The sequence below is a fragment of the Pleurodeles waltl genome, chromosome 1_2 (assembly GCF_031143425.1).
Source record: "Pleurodeles waltl isolate 20211129_DDA chromosome 1_2, aPleWal1.hap1.20221129, whole genome shotgun sequence".
In the NCBI taxonomy this organism is placed as follows: domain Eukaryota; kingdom Metazoa; phylum Chordata; class Amphibia; order Caudata; family Salamandridae; genus Pleurodeles; species Pleurodeles waltl.
This window is the reverse complement of record NC_090437.1, coordinates 137,677,495-137,702,987: the sequence shown is the minus strand read 5'-3', so window position 1 is coordinate 137,702,987 and position 25,493 is coordinate 137,677,495. Positions and strand designations below refer to the sequence as shown.

General features: G+C 49.1%; 1 protein-coding gene across 1 annotated transcript in view; it reads right to left on the bottom strand.

Annotated features, from left to right (window-relative positions):
* LOC138253708 (uncharacterized) overlaps window positions 1–25,493 on the bottom strand; it is a 309,351-nt gene that overhangs the window by 210,961 nt on the left and 72,897 nt on the right. The window lies entirely within an intron of this gene.

Sequence of the window (25,493 nt, the reverse complement as noted above, 5' to 3'; positions counted from 1 at the left end):
ATAGCAAAATTGTTAACGTGGATGAAGCTTGGTCATCCAACGATTGTTAATGGTGGTCAGTAAAAATTCACATTTCTGAGTGGTTCAGATAGCTTACCTATCAAGTCTTTACCAGATGCAGTGATCTCCCCTATCTAGAGAGAACAGTGGCCCTCATTATGACACTGGACGTAAATCCCACTTACCGGCACGCTGACGACCGCCAACATACCGCTGCGGTGGCGGATATCCGTTAACCATATTATGACACAACTCATCAATCTGACAAAATACTGCCACAAACACAAATCCGCCAGCCCAAAGGACAGTGCTAAAGTGGTGTTCCCAACACCCATACCGTTACGCCAACAAAACAACACCCACCACATTATGACCAACGAATCACCACAGTGGACATTCAACGGCGGTATACCATTGGTGGTACATACCGCTATGCTCAGAATAGACACCCACATACATAACAGCACCACATTGACCAATACCAAAAACACACACCTGACACCCATACACACACCACACCCACACCACTTTAAAACACACACCCACAGTACCCAAAACCCTTTGCCAACACCAAAAGACTGCAAGAGTAAGACACTGACATCACAGAGACAACTACAAACACATCACTGACACCCACAGCACACACCCCACCACATCACCCAACACACTCTCACAAACACACAACATACAACACCCATGGCACCACAAAGGCACCCTTGTTTCACTGAGGAGGAGTTAAGGGTACATGGTGGAGGAAATTGTCAGGGTAGAGCCACAGCTCTTTGGAGCACAGGTACAGCAGATTTCCATTGCCCAGAAGATGGAGCTATGGCCGAGAATCGTGGACATGGTAAACACCATGGGACAGCACCCAAGAACAAGTGATGACATTAGGAAGTGGAGGTACGACCTACGGGGAAAAGCTACGTTCCGTGGCAGCAAGCCACCAGCTCACCATTCAGAGGACTGGTGGTGTACCCCTACCTCATCCCCCACAGCATGGGAGGAGCAAGTACTGGCATTACTGCATCCTGAAGGCCTAGCTGGAGTAGCTAGAGGACTGGACACTGGTAAGTCTACATTTACTACCTATCACCCCCCATACCTACATGCCATCTCACGCCCTCACTCCCATCACTTCACTCCATCCCACACACTGCACCTACACATGACTAATCCCAATGCCAAGCCCTGCATGCTATACCAATGCATGGACACCCCTCCTAGCCCTGCGTGGACACCCATCACCAAAGCATGCACAGCATAGGGAAACTAACAATCACACAATACATCACCATACACAAGCAAAAGGTGGCATGACAACACAAACCATAGAGGAGAGGATAGGGATGTACAATTTGTCATACACATGACTCATAATACATCACTTAAACCCCCACAGGCACCCCAGCCAATGTCAGCAGAGAGGAGGTGCCACGACTATCCAGTCTCCCAACAGAAGATGCCCTCAGTGATGACAGTAACACCGGATGCCTGGATCTAGATGACCTACCTGGCCTATCAGGGATCACTGGTCAGCCGGTCACCTAAGCCCACTCTCAGACCACCACAGAGCCTCCCCCATCGGGATCCAACACCACAGCACTCACCCAGCGTATCCACATCTCTGTCCCCAGGACACGTCAATCAGCAGTGTGCCCACCTGTACAGGGATCCCAGGCCAATTCTCATACCCAAGACAATCAGGGGCCTGGAGTCAGTGAGCACACCGTTCAGGGGACAGGGGCACAGGCCAACAGGGACACTGGGAGGACTGCTGTGCGCCGGGCCGGGGGGGGGCACGAGCAGGGAACCGACTCTCCAGGAGGCACTGACTGAGATCCTGGGTTCCTACCAACATTCCCAGGACACGATGGGCCAGATCCTAGACAACATGAGGCCATTAATACCACCCTAACCTCCATAGCAGGGGTTCTGGCAGACAAGGCCAACATCATGAGAGAACAACACACCAGCGGGCCCCTACCACTAGCCGATCCATTGACCAGCCCTCCACTTCCACTGCCGCTCATGGCCAGGAGGCCTCACCACAGGACCCACAGGCCATCAGCACCCCTTCCTCTCCAGAAGGTGAACCACCCCCACAAATGTTCCCAGCGACCCACACAGAAGCCAGAGACACTTGCCAAGACCACCGCCAGGAAATGAGATTCTCCTGATTGTTCCCCTTGTGTCCCACACTGTCACCTTGTCCACTTTGAACTTCTGTTGCTCCTCTTCCTATGGCCCTTTGGACACTGCACCTGTGCTACAAACAGACTGGAACAATCCCCTGGACTTTCCTTCATCATCACCCCATTCCATTGCACTTTCCCCTCATTTTTTAGCACTTAAATAAACACCCTTGGACACAACTAGACTCCCTGTATGTCATGTTTTGGAAATGTGCATTCATGGAAACAGTTACATCTATTGCAAAACTGTACATTGTGGGACCATAGAAATAATGACCTGTAGCTGGCTGAAGTCAGCAGATCAGTACACAGTTGTCATATCACCAACATCTGCAATATAACAAACCGTTGACAGTAAGTAGAGTTAAAAGGAAGTGAATGCCTTCTTGCCACAGCCACACAGAATACACCAATAGTCATAGGAATGTTAATCTACACTGTTTTACCTGTGTGTCATTGGAAGTACTGACGGATTACTGATATTCTGTTATCCTCATCCTCAGCATCTTCATCCTCACTGTCCGCAGGGTCCACTGCTGCCATAGGGGCATCTCCAGTCTCCTTCTCCTGCAGAAAAGGTACATGGAGTCTGAGGGCCAGGCTGTGCAACATGTAGCATGCCACTACTATCTGGCAGACCATCGCAGGTGGGTAGCACAGGGATCCACCTGTCAGATGCGGGAACCTGAACCTGGCCTTCAGGAGGCAACGGTTCTCTCGATGATCTGTCTGGTCCTCCCATGTGCCTCATTATAACATTCTTCAGCCCTTGTCCTGGCATTCCTCACAGGGGTCAGCAGCCAAGATAGGTTTGGGTACCCAGAGTCACCTACAAGTATTGAGGGACAACATTTAGCCACACACAATCCTATGGGGTTGACCCCAGAGGCATACACTGACATACAGTGGGTGGGGACCAAGGCTCACCTTTTACTCACACCCTGTGCCTCTGTAGTTGGCCCATCACATTTGGGATGCTGCTATTCCTTAGAACAAATGCATTATGCACCGACCCAGGATACTTAGCATTGATGTGGGAGATGTACTGGTCCGCTAGGCACACCATTGCACATTCATTGAGTGGAAACTCTTCCGATTCCTGAACACCTGTTCATTCTGGCGGGTGGGGGGGAACAAATGCAATATGTGTACCGCACCAATTATATTGGGGATATGTCCAATTGCATAGAATCCAGCCTTCACTGTGGCCAAATCTTCTTCTACCTGGGGGAAAGAAATGTCGCTGCACATGTGTTTAAAAAGGGCAGATAAAACTCTTGCCAGCAGGACTGAAAACATTGGCTGTGACATTCCTGCTGCTAAGACCACTGTCACTTGGAAAGAAACAGTTGCCAAGAAATGGAGCACTGATAGCACTTGCACTAGAGGGGGAATCCCAGTCGGATGTCGGATAGCAGATATTAGGTCAGGCTCCAATTGGACACACAGCTCTGTGATTGTGGCCCTGTCCAGTCTATAGGTCGGTATTATGTGCCTGCCCTCCAGTGTAGACAAGTCCACCAGATGTCTGTACACTGGGTTATGTCTCCACCTCCTATTCACCCGCAGCGGTAGGTATCTAAGGGACACAAGAGTGAGTAGGCTGTCACAATTGGAACAACAAAACCACAACTGCAGTCCACATGGTGCACTTATGCATTGGGACAGTGTAAATGTCGAAGTATGTGAAGTATGTGCCTATTTAACCTGTGACGCAGTAATTGTCGATAGGCCTTTCCCCCCCATAATGGCGACCGCCTGTCTTGTATGGAGGGACAGGTGGAAGTGAGGTAATTCCGCCAACGTTGGGTGTCGTGGCAGTAGGCGGTCTTGCACCATCGTGCAATTCCTTATTGGCTAATATTGGGCCCTATGGAGTACAGTGGCCAAGAGGTATATGTTATATCTGATTCCTCACTTGTTTACTAACCTTCAACAGGAGAAGACCTACACTGCGTGTGCTGCTGTGACCTGTGTCTGGAACCTACCATGGCCTGTGTGACCTTGAAGAGGGCCCCAGCCTTCACTTCGGAGGAGTTGGAGCAACTGGTGGATGGGGGTCCTGCCCCAGAACGGACAGCTGTATGGGCCTCCAGATCAACAGGTGAGTACACTTTGGCTACAATGAATGTGGCATGGATGCATGGAGATGTGTGTGAAGGCATCGTTTAAGGGTGGGTGGGGGTATTGTCTGTAGGCGGTGTACATGCTGTGAGCTGGTCTATGTGTGTGCCAGTGGTGATGGAATCGGGTATGGTGGTCCTTGTGTGTGACAGGCTGGACTCCTGTCTGTATTACCTCTGCAGGTCAGAGTCCATCAAAAGACGGGATTATGGCGTATCATCGCCAAGCACGTGCGGACCCTGGAGCTCTATGGCAGGCAGAGCACCCACTGTCGGAAATGGTGGGGGGACCTGAGGCGCTGAGCACGGAAGACCGCAGAGGCCCAGCTGGGGATGGCCTCCCAATGAGGACAGGGTGCCCGTCAGACCCTGACCCCCCTGAAAGCCCACATACTGGCGGTGGCCTACCCTGAGCGGGATGGGCACTTGAGGGAATCACAGCACCTACAAGGAGTGAGTACAGTAGGTTTCATTACATATTTTGGCTGGTGGGGTGGTATCCATGTGGTGGATGTGTGTTAGTGGGTTCCCCTAAGGCCAGGTTAGACATTGCAGAGTGGGTCATCTGAAGGGTAAGGCTTGCATGGCAAATACAGGTAACCTAGCTTGTTAGCAGTCCATTTCAGGCAGGGCATCGTGGGTCCCAGGTGTGCTGCAGTTGGTGGTGTGTGGTCCTCATCTTGCCTTAGTGACTAGCCATATCACTGGTAGTGCAGTGCATAGTGCGTAAGCCTGTTGCCTGTGGTGTGTGACGGTGATGTGCATGCCAATGATGGTGTTGGTGCAGCCATTGACCAAGTGTATCCTTTGTCTCCCCCCTTTCTTGTTTTGTCATCCTGTCCTTGTGTGCATTAGCATCATCTGGCGGAGGAGCAGGGGCACTGGCGACAGAGGGAGCTGCTGCATCCCACACCGAGGGAACCAGTGGGATGGAAGGCAAGGAGAGCACCACGGCAAAGACTGGAGGAGACAACACAGACTCTGATACCTCCTCTGATGGGAGCTCCCTCATGGTGGTGGACACTTCAGTGACCACCCCAGATGCAGGTACAGCCACCCCGTACCAGCACTGCCCTCCCTCTAGCCCCTCAGCGAGTTGCACATGCCCACTCACCCAGGAGGGTGGGCATCACCTTCGCCCCAGGCACCTCAGGCCCTGACCCAGTGAGCCCTGCTGCCCTGAGTGAGGAGGCTATTGACCTCCTGAGAGCCATATTTGTAGGGCAGTCAACCATTGTGAATGCCATCCAGGGGCTAGCATCCCAGAGGCAGCAATGCAATGCATTCCTGGAGGGCATTCACAGTGGATTGGTGGCCCAACATAGATCGATTCAGGCTCTGGCCTCCTCTCTGATGGCAGCCATTGTCCCTGTTTCCACTGTCCCCACTCTAACTACCACTTTCCAGTCCCATTTTCCTCAACCTCAACCCATCCCAGGCAAACATACAGACGAGAATGCACACAAGACAACACCCATGAGCGGCACAGGCAAACACAGGCACCACATTTCATCCCACAAACACTGCCGCAAACACCATACAGTTTCAGGCACTACAACATCCACTGTCTCCACCGTCTACCATCCTCCTCCTCCACCACCTCTCTCCCAGTCACATCCAAAATCACACCTGCATGCACTACATCAACATCCACTGCCAGAATCACCACACCAAGCAGAATACACACCTGACTGGCAGACACCTCCACAACAGCCATGCACAAGTCCCCTCTGTCCTCTCCCACCCTGTCTGTACCCCCTCCTAAATGACACAAATGCAAGCACTCACACACCCAACAGCCATCTATCTCACATCACCACACTGCCCATGCACCTGCACCCAAGTCCAGCAGACATACAGCTCCAACAACCACTCCCTTGCACATTCGCAACCGATACACATTTGGCGTGTATTTTCTTCATTAGACATTGTCATGGACACACAGGCCCTCATTACAACCCTGGCGGTAAATTCCACTTTGTGCTGTGCAGAAGACGCCAACATACCGCTGCAGCCGCGGAATTCCGTTACAGGTATCACGACCCACATCTCGTAATCCACCACAATACAGACACCAACACAAGTCCGCCACACCAAAGGTCAGTTAAAAACTGGCAATACCAAAACCTCCACCGTCACGCCAACAAGAATACGCCCACAGTATCACGACCCACGAATCAACGCGCGGTCATTCAACCGCGGTAAACCATTGGCAGAACACACCACTGCATTCAAAATACACACACACTAACAAAACACAACCACATTGGACAATTCAAAATACACACACCTGATACACACACACCACACCTACACACCCAATCCAATATAAAGCACACACCCACATCACCCACAAACCCTTACAACCAAAAATTTGAAAGAAGGCCAGAGAGAGAGACTACTTAAAACAACATTAGCATTCACAGACACACACCACCATCACTTACACAACATCCACGCACCTCAAACAACACACACTAACACATCCCCTCACACATCACAACCAACACCCCCTCACACATCACCCACACCACATCATGGCACCTCAAAGACACCCCAGGTTCTCTGAGGAGGATCTCAGGGTCATGGTGGAGGAAATCGTCCGGGTAGAGCCACAGCCATTCGGATCACAGGTGCAGCAGACATCCATTGCAAGGAAGATGGAGCTATGGCGCAAAATTGTCGACAGGGTTAACGCAGTGGGACAGCATCCAAGAACACAGGATGACATCAGGAAGAGGTGAAACGACCTACGAGGGAAGGTACTTCCGTGGTATCCAGATACCAGATTGCTGTACAGAGGACTGGCGTAGGACCCCCCCTTCCTCCATCACAACTAACAACATGGGAGGGCAAGTCTTGGCGATCATGCCTCCTGAGGGCCTCGCAGGAGTAGCAGGAGGACTGGACTCTGGTAAGGCAAATCATACTACTTTATCCCCCCACCCCACCTGCATGCCATTGCATACCGCCACCCTTACCCTCACACCCATCACCCCAACAACCCACAGATACCCCACTAACACAACCCACACATCCCAAAACCAAGCCCTGCATGTAATACCAATGCATGGACACCCATCATCAAAGCATGTCCAGTAGAGAGACTCACTCATGCCCCAAAATCACCAATCACACACGGGCCACGGCAATGATGCAAGCACAGGAGTAGAGGGTCACTCATCCATTGCATAAGATGGCACACACAGATACAATAACTATGCATTTACACCCCAACAGGACCCCTACCCAACGTCACCGGACAGGAGGTTCCAGACGTATCCAGTCCCCCCACAGAAGAGGCCCACAGTGACGACAGAAGCTCTGCATGCCTGGATCAATGTGACTAGCTTGGCCCATCAGGAAACACCACCACAGCACCCACCCAGCGGACCCATCCCTCTGTCCCCAGGACACGTCAATCAGCAGTGTGTCCACCACTACAGGGAACCCAGGCAAACCCATTAACACAGGATGATCAGGGACCTGGGGGCAGTGGCAGTGGGCACATGGTTCAGGGGACAGAGGCACAGGACAACAGGGAAGCTGGGAGGACTGCTGTGCAACAGGGGGAGGACAGGCCCAGGGAATCAACACCATGTGATTATGATGTGTCTCTCTTCCATTGTCGACAGGCCCACCAGGGGTCTGTACACTGGAGGATGCCGCCATCTCATCACCTGCCCCAGCAGACGTGCCCTATGGAGGAGAACAGCGAGCAGAGAGTCATCCAACACTGAGGTGTCACAATGTGTTATTTGCTGAAACTTTTGTAATTCGCAATGTCCCAGTATCTGTCTGTATTCCTGGCCTGGATAGGTGTGGCGCAGTTTTTATCCATCCCATGTGGCCCCCTGAAATGGCGGTTGCCTGACCTGTAAGGTGGGACAAGGGGACATGAGGTAACTGCGCTGGCGTTGTACACCGTCGCAGAGGGCGGTCAAAGACTGCAGTGCAATTCAGCATTGGTTAACATTGGGCCCTATGGGTCCCAGGAGCCAATGACGATGTACAGCCGGGGGTGATGGTACACACCACTGCGGACGTGACCGCCATTTTCTGTCTGTTCACTCACTTGATAACTGACCTTCAACAGGAGAGGACCTACACTGCAAGTGCTGCTGTGACTTGTGTCTGGAAGCGACGATGGCTACAGTGTCTAGGGAAAGGGCCCCTGCCTTCACTGCGGAGGAGTTGGAGAAACTAGTGGATGGGGTCCTTCCCCAGTACACGCAACTGTAGGTCCACCAGACAAACAGGTCAGTACACTGTGATCATGCTGCATGGGCAATGCCTGTTTTGAGTGGTGTGGATGGAAGATACATGGGTTGGGGCTGAGGCCTGCATATGCAGATGTTGAGTGTATGTGCGTCAGGTCATGGTTGGGAACTGGTGGGCAATGAGTATGACGGTCCGGACGGGTGAGTAATTTCCTTTACCCCTGTACCATTCCTCTAAATCACCCCCACCAGAAGAAAGGTTTTGGGCGTGCCATCGGCAATGACGTCCGTCCATGGACGGAGCACCCACTGCTGTAAAAGATGGGAGGACCTGCGCCGCTGGAGCAAGAAGACGGCGGAGGCCCTGTTGGGGAAGGCCTCCCAACGTGGAAGGAGTGCCTGTCGCACGATGACCCCCCTGATGTACCGGATCCTGGCGGTGGCCTATCCGGAACTGGATGGGCGCTTGAGGGGGGAGGTGGGCAGTGGGTTCCCCTAGGCCAGGGCGAACTTGGTAGGCAAGGTCCCTTGTGAGGCAGGCTCTGTGGCACCCCAACCTCACTAGTGGTAATAGCCATCTACACCTAGTCAGGCTCCTGTGACTTCCAGGTGTGCAGCAATTGGGCTTAGGCCTCGTACCCCATGGGCATGTGAATTTGTTAGGAACTGTTAGTGCATGGCGTAGTGCTGAGGGCTGCTCCCTGTGTGTTGTGTCCACCGACGGTAGTGGTGTTGCATGCACTGAACCAGTTTTTCTTCTGTCTCCCCCCCTCCCCATTTTTGTTGTCTCCCTGTTCTTGTGTGCAATAGCATCATCAGGCAGAGGAGCAGTGTTACAGGAGCAGGAGGGAGCTTCAACCCACTTGGCCCTGGAGGGTGAAGCAACGGAGTCTGAAGCCACCAGTGGGGAGGAGGGCGAGGGGAGCTCCATGACGGGGACAGGAGCATACAAAAGTGACAGCAACTCCTCCTGTGATGGGAGCTCCCTTGTGGTGGCTGGCACCTCTGTGACAAATGCATCAACAGTAACAGCTGCCCCCCACTACCAGCACCGCCCTTCCAGCAGCCCCTCAGCGTGTGTCCCGTGCCCGCTCACCCAGGAGGGAAGGCATCTCCTTCCCCTAGGGCCAGGCTTTCCAGGTCCCAGCCCAGCACCTCAGCCACCAAATCCCCAGACACAGTGGTGCCAGCAACTGCGGGGTCATCGAGTTCACCACCCATCAGGGCTGCCAGTGTGCCACATAGCGACGGCAAGGACATTACGCCACCTGCCAAGGTGAAGAAGGTGGCCACATCCCAGAGGGAGAAGCCACACCTACCAGCCACCAAGGGCTCCGCAAAAACAAAATGGGATAGTGGCAAGACACCTGCAGCACCATTAAGGTGGTGAAGGGACAAAAGCAGAAGAGCAGGTCAGGACAGGGCTCTGTGGCACTGACTGAGGGACCAGTGTCACTCCTTCTGTCCACGACAACACCAACCTGTACGGCGGCGAACACCGCAAGCTGCCCCGCCACCAGCACCGCCACCAGCACCACCACCAGCACCGCCACCAGCACATCTGCAGCCTCAGCTACAGTCCCCAGCATCTTCCCCAGTGGGCAGCCGTCCGAGGCTGCAGGAGACGTCCTGCTGTGTCCCTCAGCAGGAGCTGACCCATTTACCACCCCCAGCACCGCTGCCACAGACACCGCTGCAAGGAACTCCACCAGCCCCGCGACATGCTCGGACAGTGGCACCACAGCTAACATGGCTACCATCCCCAGTGGTCAGTCATCCAAGGCTGGAGGAGACTTCCTGGACCCTGGCCAGCTTCCATGAGGCATGACTTCCATTACTGTTTGCACCTGCAGGTGGAAGGCGAAGCCGCAGCAGTGTGGGGTATGTCGCTGCCTCCATGGCGTATCATGCAACCTGTTCCTCGGCAATCTTGTGACACACACACCCAGGTGAGGAAATGGTATCGGCCACACTGCATGTGGAGCTCTCTGGGCACCATGCCCCCTCCAGAACCAGTGGAGAATGACATCCACTACCTCAGTCCTTGGCAGGATGAAGCACTCTGGGCACCATGCCCCCTTTAGAACCAGTGGAGAATGACATCCTCTACCTCAGTCCTTGGCAGGATGAAGCACTCTGGGCACCAGGCCCCCTCCAGAACCAGTGGAGAATGACATTAACCAGAACCAGTGGAGAATGATATCCACTACCTCAGTCCTTCGCAGGATGAAGCACTCTGGGCACCATGCCCCCTCCAGAACCAGTGGAGAATGACATCCACTACCTCAGTCCTTGGCAGGATGAAGCACTCTGGGCACCAGGCCCCCTCTAGAACCAGTGGAGAATGACATCCACTACCTCAGTCCTTGGCAGGATGAAGCACTCTGGGCACCAGGCCCCCTCCAGAACCAGTGGAGAATGACATCCACTACCTCAGTCCTAGGCAGGATGAAGCACTCTGGGCACCAGGCCCCCTCCAGAACCAGTGGAGAATGACATCCACTACCTCAGTACTTGGCAGGATGAAGCACTCTGGGCACCAGGCTCCCTCCAGAACCAGTGGAGAATGACATCCACTTGAGAGACTGTGGCTTTGCACTCCCCAGGATAAAGCAGTGGGCAAACCACCCACTGGAGAGACTTGAGACTGTGCTTTGCACTCCCCAGGATAAAGCTGTGGGCAAACCACCCACTGGAGAGACTTGAGAGAATGTGGCTTTGCACTCCCCAGGATACAGCAATGGGCATGGAGCCCCCTCGTGCAGCAGTGGCGTCGTGCGTTCATCTGGCTGAGGTGCCCCCCCTTTTCCTCCCCCTGAGGTGCCTGTTTGTTTTCGATCTGATGCCCCAGCAGTGTTCTCTCCATTTCCAGTCAGGTATCTTGTGTGGGCTTCGCCCATGCATTTGGGGACCAGTGGTCCACGGACAATGATTGGTACACTGTCCGGACTTGTGTAGTTGGTGTACATATTTGTTTATACTGAATTTTGAATTTTGACTATCAGATTTTTCATGATTACAATCGTTACAGTCATATCCTTTTGTCCTTGCATTCTTCCGGGGGGTTTGGGGTGTATATGTAATGTTGCTGCATGTATTTGTGTGTATGTTGTTGTGGGTGAGGGTGGGGGCGGGGGTATTGCGTGTTGCGTGTGTGTGTCACTCTCTTTTCCCTCCCCCTCCCCTGTGTTGTAGGTGCAGTACTCACCGTGGTCGTCGACGTCTGTCCTGCTCCTGATAGAGTAGGAGGCAGAGCAGCATAGGCAGGACGTGTAGTTCGGGCTCCATGGCGTCCTGGTTCCTCGTTGGGTGTCGAGAGGTGAGTTGTTTCCCTTCTGTGTACTGTTTCCGCTGTGCTTTTGTTAGCATTGGTTCTGCCCCGGGAAAGGTGGCGGATAGGTCTGTTGTGATAGGGTGAGCGGTACTTTGTCCTCCGCCTGTCTGTTGGCGGTTACTGCCGCGGTGTTTGTTTCTACCGCCGTGGAGGTCAGAGTGTTAAAGTGGCTGTCTATGTTGGCGGTTTCCGCCATAGTCGTGATTCAATTTTTTTTACCGCCGTCCTGTTTGTGGTATTACTGCCGCTTTATCACTGACCGCCAGGGTTGTAATGAGGGCCACAGTCTCATGCGTCATGGATTGAGATTTCGGTTTACTGATATTGAGCTGATTGGCCGGCAATTACATAATATAAGGAATGTTCTGGTGGTCGACGATATTACAATTAAGAATATTTATGATATTCTGAGTTTTCAGCCCTGAGGAAGTCGGTGGGGTCCTCCCCAAGACGAAACACGTGTTGCCTGTTTGGCTGTTTCAGAAGAATATTGAGAATATGACATTTGGCTATGACGGAGTGTTACTGTCATACAATGGAGAACGGAATGTGCAATTAAATTAAATAAATCACAAAGATTGAAGAACCATACTGAAGATCTAATACGTTTCTCCTCTTTTTTCGTGGATGGACTCTTCTTGGAGATCATGATATTTGGCTATGTCAATGTTTATTTTTTCTCCCTTACAGATTCTAAAGAACTTGTTTGTACTAAGATCTGTTACTAATTAATTTTACTTTAGCGAGTGCCTCAGGTGTTAATAATTTGATTGTCTGTTTTACTTGGTAATTCAGTTTAGGGTTTTGTGGGGGGGGGTCCCTATGAGTGCACCCTATCAGTATTACATTGGTTATTATACATGCCAAACTGGGTCTTTGGGCGCTATTTCTCCAATTTCAACATCCTCTCTCTTTTGTATATGAAGAAGGGGAAGGAGCCTGCATCACCTGGAAAAAAGGGGAAGGAGCCTGTACCACCAGGCAGAGGGGAAGAGCCCATCCACAACTGGCAGGAAGGATATGGGGATCCACGCCCCATGTACTGGAGGAGACAAAGCACTCTACGCCAGCGGAGGCTGTCAGGCTGACACCTCCACCATCACCAGCTGTCATGGAGCCCCCATCTCCAGCTGAGGAAGTGCAGCCATCAGACAGTGCAGAGGCTGCCCAGGAGGCTCCTCCAGCCACCACCACAGTGCAACCATCAGACAGTGCAGAGGCTGCCCGGGAGGCTCCTCCATCCACCACCACAGTGCAGCCATCAGACAGTGCAGAGGCTGCCCTTGAGGCTCCTCCATCCACCACCACACTGCAGGCGTCACCGCAAGCAGACGCCATGCAGACCACACTCCAGGGGCTAATGTGTGAGTTGCCTCCTCCAGAACCAGTGGGAAGGTCACCCACTCCAGAGACTGTGACATTGCACTCCCCAGGACAGAGCAAAGGGTATGTTGCCCGCTCCAGAATCAGTGGGGTAGTCACCCACTTGAGAGACTGTGGCCTTGCACTCCCCAGGACAAAGCAATGGGCATGTTGCCCACTCCAGAATCAGTGGGGTAGTAACCCACTTGAGATATTGTGGCCTTGGACTCCCCAAGACAGAGCAATGGGCATGTTGCCCCTTCCAGAACCAGTAGGAAAGTCACCCACTCGAGAGACTGTGGCCTTGCACTCCCCAGGACAGAGCAATTGGCATGTTGCCCTCTCCAAAACCAGTGGGGTAATCACCCACTCGAGACACTGTGGCCTTGCACTTCGTAGGACAAAGCAATGGGCATGTTGCCCCCTCCAGAATCAGTGGGGTAGTCACCCACTTGAGAGACTGTGGCCTTGCACTCCCAGGACAGAGCAATGGGCATGTTGCCCACTCCAGAATCAGTGGGGTAGTCACCCACTTGAGATATTGTGGCCTTGCACTCCCCAAGACAGAGCAATGGGCATGTTGCCCCCTTCAGAACCAGTGGGGTAGTCACCCACTCGAGAGACTGTGGCCTTGCACTCCCCAGGACAGAGCAATGGGCATGGAGCCCCTTCCAGAACCAGTGGGGAAGTTCCCTATTCGGCTGTGGTACTCCCCCCACCCCATCACCCTAAGGTGCCTTCCACTTGCAAAATGATGCCCCTGCAGTGTTCTCTCCAGATGTGTCAGTATACAGGTTGGGCCTTGGACTGTGACCTATGGCCTTGTGTGCCCTTATGACTTTGGACTGGGCATTGGCCCTTTATGAACATCTGCATATATTTGGTTTGTGTGGTGGGTTTTGCTATGCTAATACACTGTCTGTACTTCAGCAATCTGGTCCGTGTTTTACTATGCCGTGTGCCAATGGTTTATGTGTGCAGCTGGTTGTGTGTATGGTGAGTGTGTGTCGGGTGTGAGTTGTGCGTGTGTGTGTGCCACTGCTGTTTTTCTCCCTCCTTCTCTTGTGTGCTAGGCGGCTGTACTCACCGTCGTCTTCATCGGCGTTGGTGTTGCAGGTGGAGCATTATGTAGAAAATCATCAGGAAGACTTGCAGTTTGGCTTCCATGGCGGCGTAGTTCTTCCCTGCATCTCCAATGGTGAGTCCTTTCACTTCTCAGCTCTGTTTCCGCCAGGCTTTTGTTGGCATTGGTACCGCCCCGGGAAAAGGTGGTGGTTTGCAGTGTCTTAATATGGTGGACAGTACTTTGTCTTCCGCCTGGCTGTTGCCGGCTACCGCCGTGGTGAGAGTTTCCGCCCTGGCGGCTGGTGTGGTACATTGGCTGTCAATGGGAGTTTTCACCACCATGGTCATAATTTGGCGTTAATTACCGCCAGTCTGTTGGCAGTCTTACCGCCACGTTATCACTCACTGCCAGGGTCGTAATGATTGCCAGTGTGTTGCTATCTGATGGTGCCACTAGTGGCACTGTCTCTTGTTTTGCTTTTTTAGTCGCAGAAAATGTTGAGGTTTCATTTTTATCATGGAACAATGTGAGTTTATCAAATAAGTTGCATTCCACTTAATGGAATAACTGTACTGTAAAAACACAGATCATATGCATAAGGAAACTTGGATAATTGGAGAAATTGATGAGGAAGGCTTTGCATCCTTCATGATTCCTGCTACTCCTTCCACCGCAGGCAGAGCTAAGTGTGGCCTTCTTATCTTAATTTCAGTTGTATTCCCATCTAAAGTAAAACATGCGTTTTTGGACTCACTGTATTATCAGTTTACCTTAATTTCCATGAAGGCAAACCCTGGCATTTTAGTTATAAACTATTACAATAGTAAATTTAATACAAGCTATGTATTCATGATCTGGAGAATGACTAGATTGCTTCTTCAAGATAGTTCAAATTTTAATAATATGGGCAGGGAATTTTAATTCAATCAAATGTCGCCACCCCCCTAAAGATGTTTGTCTTCAAGGGAACACTCCCACAGACCACTGCCTACGCTTAAGAAAAGAAAGAAAAATTTCTCATTTTTAAACGCATTCCGTTTTCCTTTAAGGAAAACAGGCCTCATTTGAGAAAAAAAAAAAAAAAAAAGATTGCTTTATTGAAAAGCAATCACAGACATGGTGGTCTGCTGAGCCCAGCAGGCCACCATTCCTATGATTGTAGCCATTCGTAAAGGCTCGCAAATTGCGACCTACCTCATGAATATTAATGAGGTAGGTCCATTTGCGAACCCTTGTGAATCACAGTATGAAACTCCTGGAGTTTCATACATTTCCAATAACGATTACTTAATTGCGATTGACCAGTCACTGCTGCACACAAACATTCAGGTGGTCAAAAGGACGTTTTTAGTGCATATGGGGTTGGGGGGATGGGGGAGTTGCGTGTTTCGGGGTTGTAGACTCTGAGCCAGGGATCTCAAACCTGAGAGATAGTCTGACATAGGTCGTAGGTCCCATGCTTTGGGTTAGCACACCCGAAGGCAAGGTTCACAGACTTTGGAGCTAAGCTTGCTTTTTAAGCCTGGTCCAGGAGTTGGTAAACTCGGCCTCAAAAATAAAAAAAAATGTAATCAAAGTTTGTAGACTTTCAGTGGACTTACTGTTCAAATATCTCAAACTTTTCCACTCATCAGGCCCACCTTGAAATCTATTTTAAATGCTTATATCTCAAAAACTACTGAACAGATTTACACCAAACCAAGCAAAGGTTCATAGCCTTTATTTCTGCTGAGAATAAAGAATCACATAGCACTGGGGATCGGCCATACTTGGCAATGCATGAGAACATCATGTATAAACTGCAGAACAAACTGACATTGTCCAACTGCATATGGACTCCATGCATGAATTACTATGATGGCACCAGCATGTAGCATTACTAATAGTCCTTTTATCCTCACACCCCTTCTACCACCCTTTTTCCTCATAACAGCGCAGGAGCCTTGCCCTTCCTGCTCTTTCTGCTACAGTGATGTTTTTGCCATTTTGTATGTCTATGCCCATGTTTTGGATGTAACTTCCTCCTTGCCATGTTATAATCTGCAATATGATAGTTCACTATTTTTGATAACTATACTGCTCTTGTTCCTCCCTTGACTTCTCCTTCCTGTACCTCTCTAATAAAGAATGGCAATCCTCTTCAAACATGCCCTGAAACCCTACTTATATTGCTGTGCGACATCCACTCACATACTACCCTCCCCTTCCCACATTTCCTTTTCTACATGACACAATTATGGACATTGGTTCCTTGTCATTCTTGGATATATGAAAGGTTCTATAATTTAATTGTCTTCGAAAGCTCAAATTCTATCTTTGTATTAATATTTGTCACCAGCCCAGGCCATGGTATGATGTTCATAATTATTGCAGTATTAATTAATTGCATTTGGGCTTCTGTATCTTCAGTGTTTGAAAATGCAATAACAAATTTTGTAAAAAGGATGACAATGCAGGAAAATATTTGATCTAATCATGCTTTTTTTTCTTTTTTAACTCTTTCAAGGGCACCACTACATGGTTTGTCAATATTTTGAAGGGCATCCTGAAAGGGGAAGGGTGGAAAATCAGGATGTTTTAGGTCTGGTTGAAACTTTAATTACGCCAGCAAAAAACAGGAAGTACCGGAATATCACGATACCTGAAATTCATAGCATTTCTCAAAAATTCATAGTAAGCAAATTCACATAACTGTGTTTTTTTTTTACGTCAACGCATATCTTTATGTGACCTATATAATCAGGTAAAAAAGTTGTGTGAAAAGTACCAGCAACCCACATAGTGCAGGGGACCACAGGGCATGGGTAGTGCAAGGACCCCCTGCTTTGCCGTCAGTGTGCATTCTGAGGGTGCTGCTGTGCTACAGTGTTGACCTCGGCTCCTGAGACCAATAGTGTAGCACTGTTCCCGCCGGGCTGACTTGCGGGAACCTTGTAATAAAAAATTATTACAAGACTTGGCTTCAGTGGACCCCTTGAGGGAAGATCATCCCCAGGCATTAGAATTCACCTGCTTTTTCAAAAGATTCTGCATGGCCGCCAGGAAAGACTATGTTTTAACTTCTTTTCTATGGACCTGGGTGGTTCACGTATCTTGTCTAATCCCTTTTCTAACCATTCGGTCCCCCTGATTGAACTATGTATGCCTGTGTACCAGGTAGATCGACCGCGCTGGAGCTTTGACAAATCTCTCCTGACAAATGAGGGGTGGTTAGGGATCCTCCAGGCTACTGAGAATAATCAAGGGTCAGCCTCCCTATTTGCAACTTGGGAAGCCTGTAAGACATTTATAAAGGGGGGAGCTATCTCCTACAAAGCTTGCTTACACAAAATAACTAGGGAGAAGACTTCCTGTCTTCAACAGGAGCTCGATCGAGCAGCATGGATTCAACAGGCGATTCACAATCCAGCTTCGGCTAACAGATTGCAGGTGGCAGGTATAATTTAAGGGACTATCGCTTATCCCGGGAAATAGTTAACGAGCGTACGTGCTTACAGCGACACTATGAAGAAAATGAGTATGTTGGTAGGCTATTGGCATGGTCAGACAAGATAAAGTCTAATAATGCCACTATTAAATCGATCCATGACGAGGCTCAGGGGATTGTTGTGAACCAACCTAAGGAAACTGACAAGGTGTTTTTGTCACACTATTCAAGACTATATACTTCTACACTTGTGACCAATGCTGGGCGGGTAAACAAATATTTAGGGTCAGTTAATTTATCCACCCCAGGTGAGGAATCCCAGTCATCAGTAATAGCCCCCATTGCATTGTCAGAGGTGAAAAAGGTCATTTCAGCCTCCCCAAACGGGAAGGCTGGCCTGTGGCGATGATATCCTGCCGGCCAAATTATATAAACTATTGACAGAACAAATAGTGGAATTCTTGGTTATTCTATTCAATTACATTCTCACTGGAGCTGAGGTACCTGGCTCCTCATTGTTAGTTTCATCAATAAGGGTAAGCCGCTCGAGAATCTGGACTCTTATCGTCTGATTAGTCTATTAAACCATGACTACAAGCTTCTTACAAAGATACTAGCTGCCAGGATCGTCCCTTTGGCTCAAGGGATGGTTAACAATGATCAGTGTGGTATTCTCCCATGCAGGCATATATCATACTAACTTTTTGCTACAGGCTATTGACTATTTCTCTAAGAACAACACCAAGGGCGCAATCATTATGCTGGACGTAGGGAAAGAATTTGATTTAGTTCAATGGGAAGTGCTGTTTCTAGTCCTGGATAGATTTAACTTGCCCACAAAAATTGTACAGCTGCTCCATAATTTGTATGCTAAGGCTGAAGCCAAGGTTTAATAAATGCATGCATAGCCGGTAACTTGAAAATCTGTTGGCCACCTGTCATGGATGTCCTCTTTCACCTATGCTTTTTGCACTTTTTATTGAGCCCTTGGCAGCACCCCTCTGCCAATATATTTTTTTTTAAGGCACCACTGACTCAAGCACCAAAACTGAAACTGTTTGCTGATATGCTTTTGTATATATCCGCTGAGGCACGAAATGTAGAAAGGACCTTTGAGAGGATTAAGGTCTTTACTGATCTGGGCGGTTGGAGGGTCAACCATACAAAATCAGAGGCTCTCCTATTTGATAGCACTGAACTAGTTTTACCCTTTGACATAAGGGCTCACGTTTGGTCCTACAATCTATTAGACATTTGGGCATTTATGTCTCCCACAACTTTTCTGACCTTTATCAACTTAACTATTTGTCCACTCTCAATAAAGCTTCATAAATTTCTTCATAAATTGCTTCATAAATGGCAAACTCTTCCATTAACAATTGTTGGTCGTGTAGCACTCGTCAAAATGACGATTCTTCCTCTTTTCCTTTTTATTATTTCTAGTGTAATCATCAAAATACCCAATAATTTCTTTAAGGAAATTGATAAAATGCTCTGTCAGTTTATCTGGAAGAATAACAAGTCCCATAGTAAACTTGACACACTTTCGTTACACAAGAAGACCGTAGTCTAGCATTAACCAACTTCAAGAAATTCTACGAGGCTGCATATTTAGACTGGGCTATTAGAGCAGCCTTATCTCATAAACAAGGCCATCATTTCTATCTGAAGCAAATGTTAGTTGAGAGTAGCATTAAGCTTCCCCATTTCTTAAAAATTCCGAGACTTCCAAGCGTACCAGGTATCAAATTTCCAACGCGATTCAGTCTAGAGCTGCTGAGTTTCAATAGAAATACCAAGTCCCCCGTTTTCATCTTTCAATCTTGCTACGCAACTCTAGGTATTGAACTGTAGGTTGGGCCCTAGCCATATTAGAGAGTGGGAAAATCCAAGTTTTTCCAGGTTTTCTGACTTTTACTGGCAGGGGAAATCAAATCGTGGGTGCAACTTAGCAAGGGCGATGTGGTCATCCCGGAAGGTTTAACCTTCTCTTATTTCCAAATCAATCATTTTATGCAGGCAACAGAGAAAACAATTGACCCGGTAGCCTCTACGATTGCCCATGCCTTTAATGTTAGAAGCCGGATCAGGAAGGGCCATTGGTATCAGATCTTCTGCCAACAGCTACATGAAATAAATGCCCCCCAAGCCCTAACTAAGATTGAAATCGCAACAGGGTCTGAGATAGACCCACAGCTCTGTTGCATTATAATATCCTTTCCCACAAAGCTATAAGGGGTGCGAATTTTAAAAGAATGTATTTTCTTTCAAAATAGACACTTTATTACATACCAGCTTCAATCAAAGAAGAAATTTTATCAGCCTCTGGAGAATGCCCTCGTTGTAACCAGGGGGATTGGCAACATGTATGTTTCACGGGCCCTGACCTAGTAATTCTGGGAGAAAATATTCCAGTAGATCAGTTCCAAAGTTCATGTTTCTTTAGTCTCAGAAACCCTTTTCAGCATCTCTAGCTGCACAAGGTTATCCACTCGCTCCAAGCTATTTTTTTATCGTCTCCATAGTAGCAAAGTCATTAATATTACAAGCATGGAAGTCAGTACTACCTCCGTTATAGGAACACTGGGAGCATAAAATGAAAGTGGTACAGTTCAAGGAGCAGTTGTATGCACTATGCAAGGGTGCAATAAGGAAGTTTAGGGGCATTTGGGGAGAAAGCAGAGATCCGACCCTTGAATGAGGGATGAGATTATCTGGGAATTACCTGTATATTTAGGTATTAATCTTTGCTTCATGTAATTAGTATTTGTAGGAAACATTTATTGTGTTGAATTCTCCCATAAATGGACGTTATTATGACGTTATTTCTATCTCAAATTATGTCGTATTAGTCGCTATAAATTTGAACCTCTTGTTCCTAGTATTTATGCTTGGTTGTATGTACCTTCAAATTGATGAAATAAAATGCTTTAAACAAATTATCACACATTAAAAACAAATAAAATATATAACGCTATTAACATTTAAAAGATATTGAAAAAGCAATCTGACATAACATTATAACAACATTATTAAAAACAACAGTAAAAAGCAGGATCCTTACCTGCAATATTCATGTTGAGGATATTTTTCACATCATGATATTCTTACAGCAATATTCTTGTAAAACAGATAATTGAAACTCAATATTTTGGCAATACATTGTTTTGTGGACTGCAGAGCAGCCTACGGCCACTTAGTTCATTCAGCATTGTGCTGGGAGCTATTGATGTTGAGATTGACCCTGTGTTCTTAAATGTGATTATGAAGCTACAGGCAAAAGCTGGTGTGCAGCTGGATCAGAGTGGTGTCCTATCTAAGAAGGGTTAAATAGCCAATAGACTTAAATGCAGTTACATTATTGTCCCATCACTCTTCAGTTGCTATATACCTCTTATGCTCACTTGTTTTCAGGGCCTTCAGTGTTATTCTCTGAAGCTGAATGGGTTTGCAGTCCCAATATTGTCCTAAGCTGGTGTTTTAAAAATAATAGATCTAACACATTAGTCTGCAACATTGTTTTAAACACTGGCTGAGTAGAACAAACCAAATAAGCTTAAAAGGAATGCTATGAAAACAAATATAAAGGTATTTGTCAAATGGACCAAGTGACTAAGCAGAAATATTTACATATTGCATTTACGCCTACAGTAGGCTAGGGTTCAATTAACAGACTTCGCTTTGCAGCTTAAACAAAGTTCTAAGTTGTGAGACCCATTAATTTTTCCTTTGGTGGTGGCTGTCTTTCCCCCATTAAGAGAACGTAACAGCAATATCATGCCAAAATGCTACCACATTAGATTAACTTTCTTGTAATTGGCTTGATGTTATTCCATGTAAAATGGTTGGGGAAATCTGTTCAACGTGAGCATGCTCACTGCTCAATGCTTGCTTGTATTTGAGATTAGTCACATGTACTGCGGTATCTCTGGCAGACTGGCAGTGATCTTGTCTTTCTAACATATTCATGCTAACCCTGAAACCACAGGGGGCAATTTAATCTAGAGTGATAATATTGCTAAATAGGGTATCAGGATTTATCAGGTGGGCGACTTAATGACTTATAGTGTTCAGAATGTATGGGTAAATTATTTGTTGTTTAAGCTGCAATTTAAAAATAACATGTTTTCAATGGAGTACCTACATAAACTGGGTTCATTAAAACAAGGTAGCAATTTAATAGATCATTTTATCCAATTTACAACCCTTTGATAACAGCATTCCTGTTTCTCAGTTTTATAAGACTTCTTCTTAAGCAATTTAATATTTTAATTACTGGGGCCTGGCCATGCAAGATGGCCGATAGGATGCGCCTCTGAGAGGCTCCTCGTGTCCTCAGCAAAATCCTTCATAATCCTGCCCAACAGGGATCAACAGAAGGGCCCGCTGATTGCTAAGGACCCCCGGGTGTCCTGAGGTCTAGCGAGTTCCCTCGCCAGCCACTGAGAGACACGAGCACGCTGGGGGGGTGGGGTACCGCAGCTTACCTGGAGGCGCAACTGGAGCCTCGGGTGTTGGGCTGCAGGAGAGCAGAGGAGAGGGGCGGGAGGCGAGCGAGCCAGCAGTTGGAGGACAACATCCTCCTCTACCTGGCGAGGCCAGTGCAGTCGGGCTGCGCGTCGGTCCGGGGCCGTGAAGCCTGACACGAGGACATATTGCCGTGTGCTGTCTGGGCTACGCCGTGTGGAGCTGCCAAGGCCCTGAGGAAGAGAATGCCGTGAGGAGATACCGAGGGCCTGGAATGTGCGCAGAGAGGTGGGCTCGAGCAGCACGGGGTAGGGACTGATAGGAGGCCCTAACCTGGTGCTTGGCTGTCCCACTGGGCCCGGAGCGCACAACGCTGTCAAGTGTGGTGGCCTACTGTGTGCGCACTTGTCCTTGAGGGACCCTTGGAGGCACAGTGAGTCTGGCTGTGGGATGAAGCGAGTCCCCACTATTGGACTGGGGCTGGAGGTGTGGAACTGTGTGACCAGAGGCAGTTGGTGGTCACCTGGCAACATTTGGCTAGTGGGGTTGCTCCTTTCACCCCCCCTACTGCGACTTATCCTGTTGGCAAACTTTGGCTGTTGAGCCTCAAGGGGGATTCTGAGCGCTTTACACCAGACCCCTGCCTACAGGTAAAAGTAAGTGACTGGCCCCACTGCAGGGCAACACCATGGAACTGTACACCACCCCAGCCCCGTCTAAGCAGCGGGAGTCATGTCTGGCTGGGCACAGGGAAGATGCGGGGTTGGATGTCCCTGCCAGGGAACCCACAAGAGCGGAACTGCTAGTTGCGATTCAGGGATCCAGTGAGGCCCTCGAGGGGAAGATTGAGTCAGTGGCATCTGGGGTCAACCTCCTCCGGGCGGACCTTCAGAAGGTATCCGATAGAGTGCAAATCACAGAGGGCTCATTCTCAGAGCTCTGGGCGGAGGTTACCACACTGCGGGAGAAGATGGCGGAGGTCACCTCCAGAGCCGGGACCCTCGAGGTCAGGTTGGAGGATGCTGAGGGCAGGTCAGGTCACAACTGTGTTTCATCAGGTTCCCGGACCCAGCCGAAGGGCCTGCCATGGAGGCATTTGTGGAGCGTTGGACTCAAGAGCTGTTGAAGCCTGTCAGACAGTCCCCATTGTTTGAGACTGAAAGGGTGCACCGTGCGCTGATGGCCTCCCCTCGGCCCGGAGCGCCACTAAGAGCCATTATAGCATGAATACTCAACTATAAAGACAGAGACTGCATCCTTCGGGCCAGTCGAGAAATGGAGTCTGTCCACTTTGACAATCATAGAATCTCAATATACGCGGATTACACCAATAAAGTACAAAGGTCTCAGAAGGGATTCTTGGAGGTCAAGGTTAAACTACGCTCGCTGAACATTCAAGACATGCTGCTGTATCCCGCCCGGCTGAAGGTCCTCCATGCCGGAAAGTCCCATTTTTTTTTATATGCCATAAGATGTGTGGAAATGGCTTCAGGCTTGGGACAAGGTACCTCGGGAAGGAGCGAGATCCCAGAGGAAGGGGGCCGGGACTGCCCGGGGGACCCTTGACTCAAACCGGATGTCTCGAGAGACAGCCGGACAGAAGAAGTTGTTGTCGGAAGGAGGGGCAAGCCCCACCAGGATCGAGATCCAGGAAGACAGCACAATGGCAGTGACGCATCGAAATGTAACACTTGGTCCAACAGGGACGTGGACAGCTGTTGCAGAGGAGGCAAACATCGACTGCACTGCCACTTGACTGTATTCATGCTAGATGTGCTGTGTATACCTCATTTCTGATGTTCTTTTCTGTCCTCTCTCTCTCTGTCTGCTCAGACTTTGCAAAGGTGGGATACTGATTATGCCGGAGGAGGCGTTTGAAGTGACATGGGTGCGTTGATTTGAGATATAATTGGCCATCAGTTGGGACGTTATCTGCTATGGGGGTGGGAACGCCTATCTCCACTATAAGTGGTAGGCTAAGTTTCAGAGGGTTGGGGTTAGGCTGTGGGTCCTGGCAGCATGGTACTTTATGGATGAGCAGTGGTTGTTGTTTCAATTGTTATACTGCCTGTCTGCGGTGGGGGGGTGTCAGAGGTCTTGAATTGTTCAATATTGCTCCTTGTTTAAAAAGGGGGTTGTGTTCATGCAGTGCATAATGTTAATTCATACCACACACACCAGACAGTTGGAAAGGCACAGGAGGGCAGCTGGCCGGGGGTGGTACGGCCTTCTAAGGCTGGATGAAGGTAGTAGGTCGTCATGGCTGAACATAAGAATATCTTAACCTGGAATGTCTGGGGTTTAAAGGGCTACTCCAAATGTTACAGGGTACATTCGTTCCTCCGTCGCAATAAGATACAAATAGCTTACTTGCAGGAGACCCATCTTGTGGGAGAGGAAGTTCAGCGGTTTGGGAAGAAGGGGAGGGGACAATTGTACTCCGCCACTTACTCCTCTTATGCGTGGGGGGGTTGCCATCTGGATCGCACCTGGGGTACCCTTCAGACACATACTCAGCAAGGCAGATGTAGAGGGGCACTATGTACTGGTCCAGGGGATGTTAGATGGGAGAGAGGGTATACTGTTTAATACTTACGCACCCAATGTGGATGATAAATTATTTTTTATGGGTATCCAAGAGTTATTGGAGGGCTGTATCGGAACACCAATGATATGGGCTGGGGCTTACAGTTGCATCCTGGATGGCTAGTTGGACCGGCACCTGCCCCGACTGGGCACCAAACCACTAATGTCGGCCTCACTCACAGTAGTTATGTGTAATCTGAAGTTCAGGTATAGCTGGCAGATCTGCATCCAGAGGGTCACAAATATACATGCCATTCACTGACACAACACTTATAGAAGTTTGGGTCGCATATTAGTGAGTGGCATTGATCTGCAGTCCTTGGTGGAGGTGACACATTTAGGCAAGTTTCTTTCTGATCATGCACCGGTGTTACTGAGGTTGCAATGGGGTCCGCCTATGCAACGTGTACGCAGCTGGCGCATGCCCCTGGATTTTTTTAATGGACCCAGTGTGCTGCGATGCTCTGGCAAGTACCCTTGCAAATTATCTGGAGGCTAATTGGAGCTCTGCTACCACCAAAGCGTTAGGCTGTGAGGCCCTTAAGGCTCTCATGCGTGGGTGTGTATGAATGCGACATATGGAGTGCAGCACCAACTGGAGTGTACTTTGGGGGCAAAGGAATGCCGATTGGCCATTCTGCAGGGCTCTGGGGAGACATCACAGGAGTTGCGACAGTAGTTGCTTCATGTGCAGAGGGAAGTGCAGTCAACGT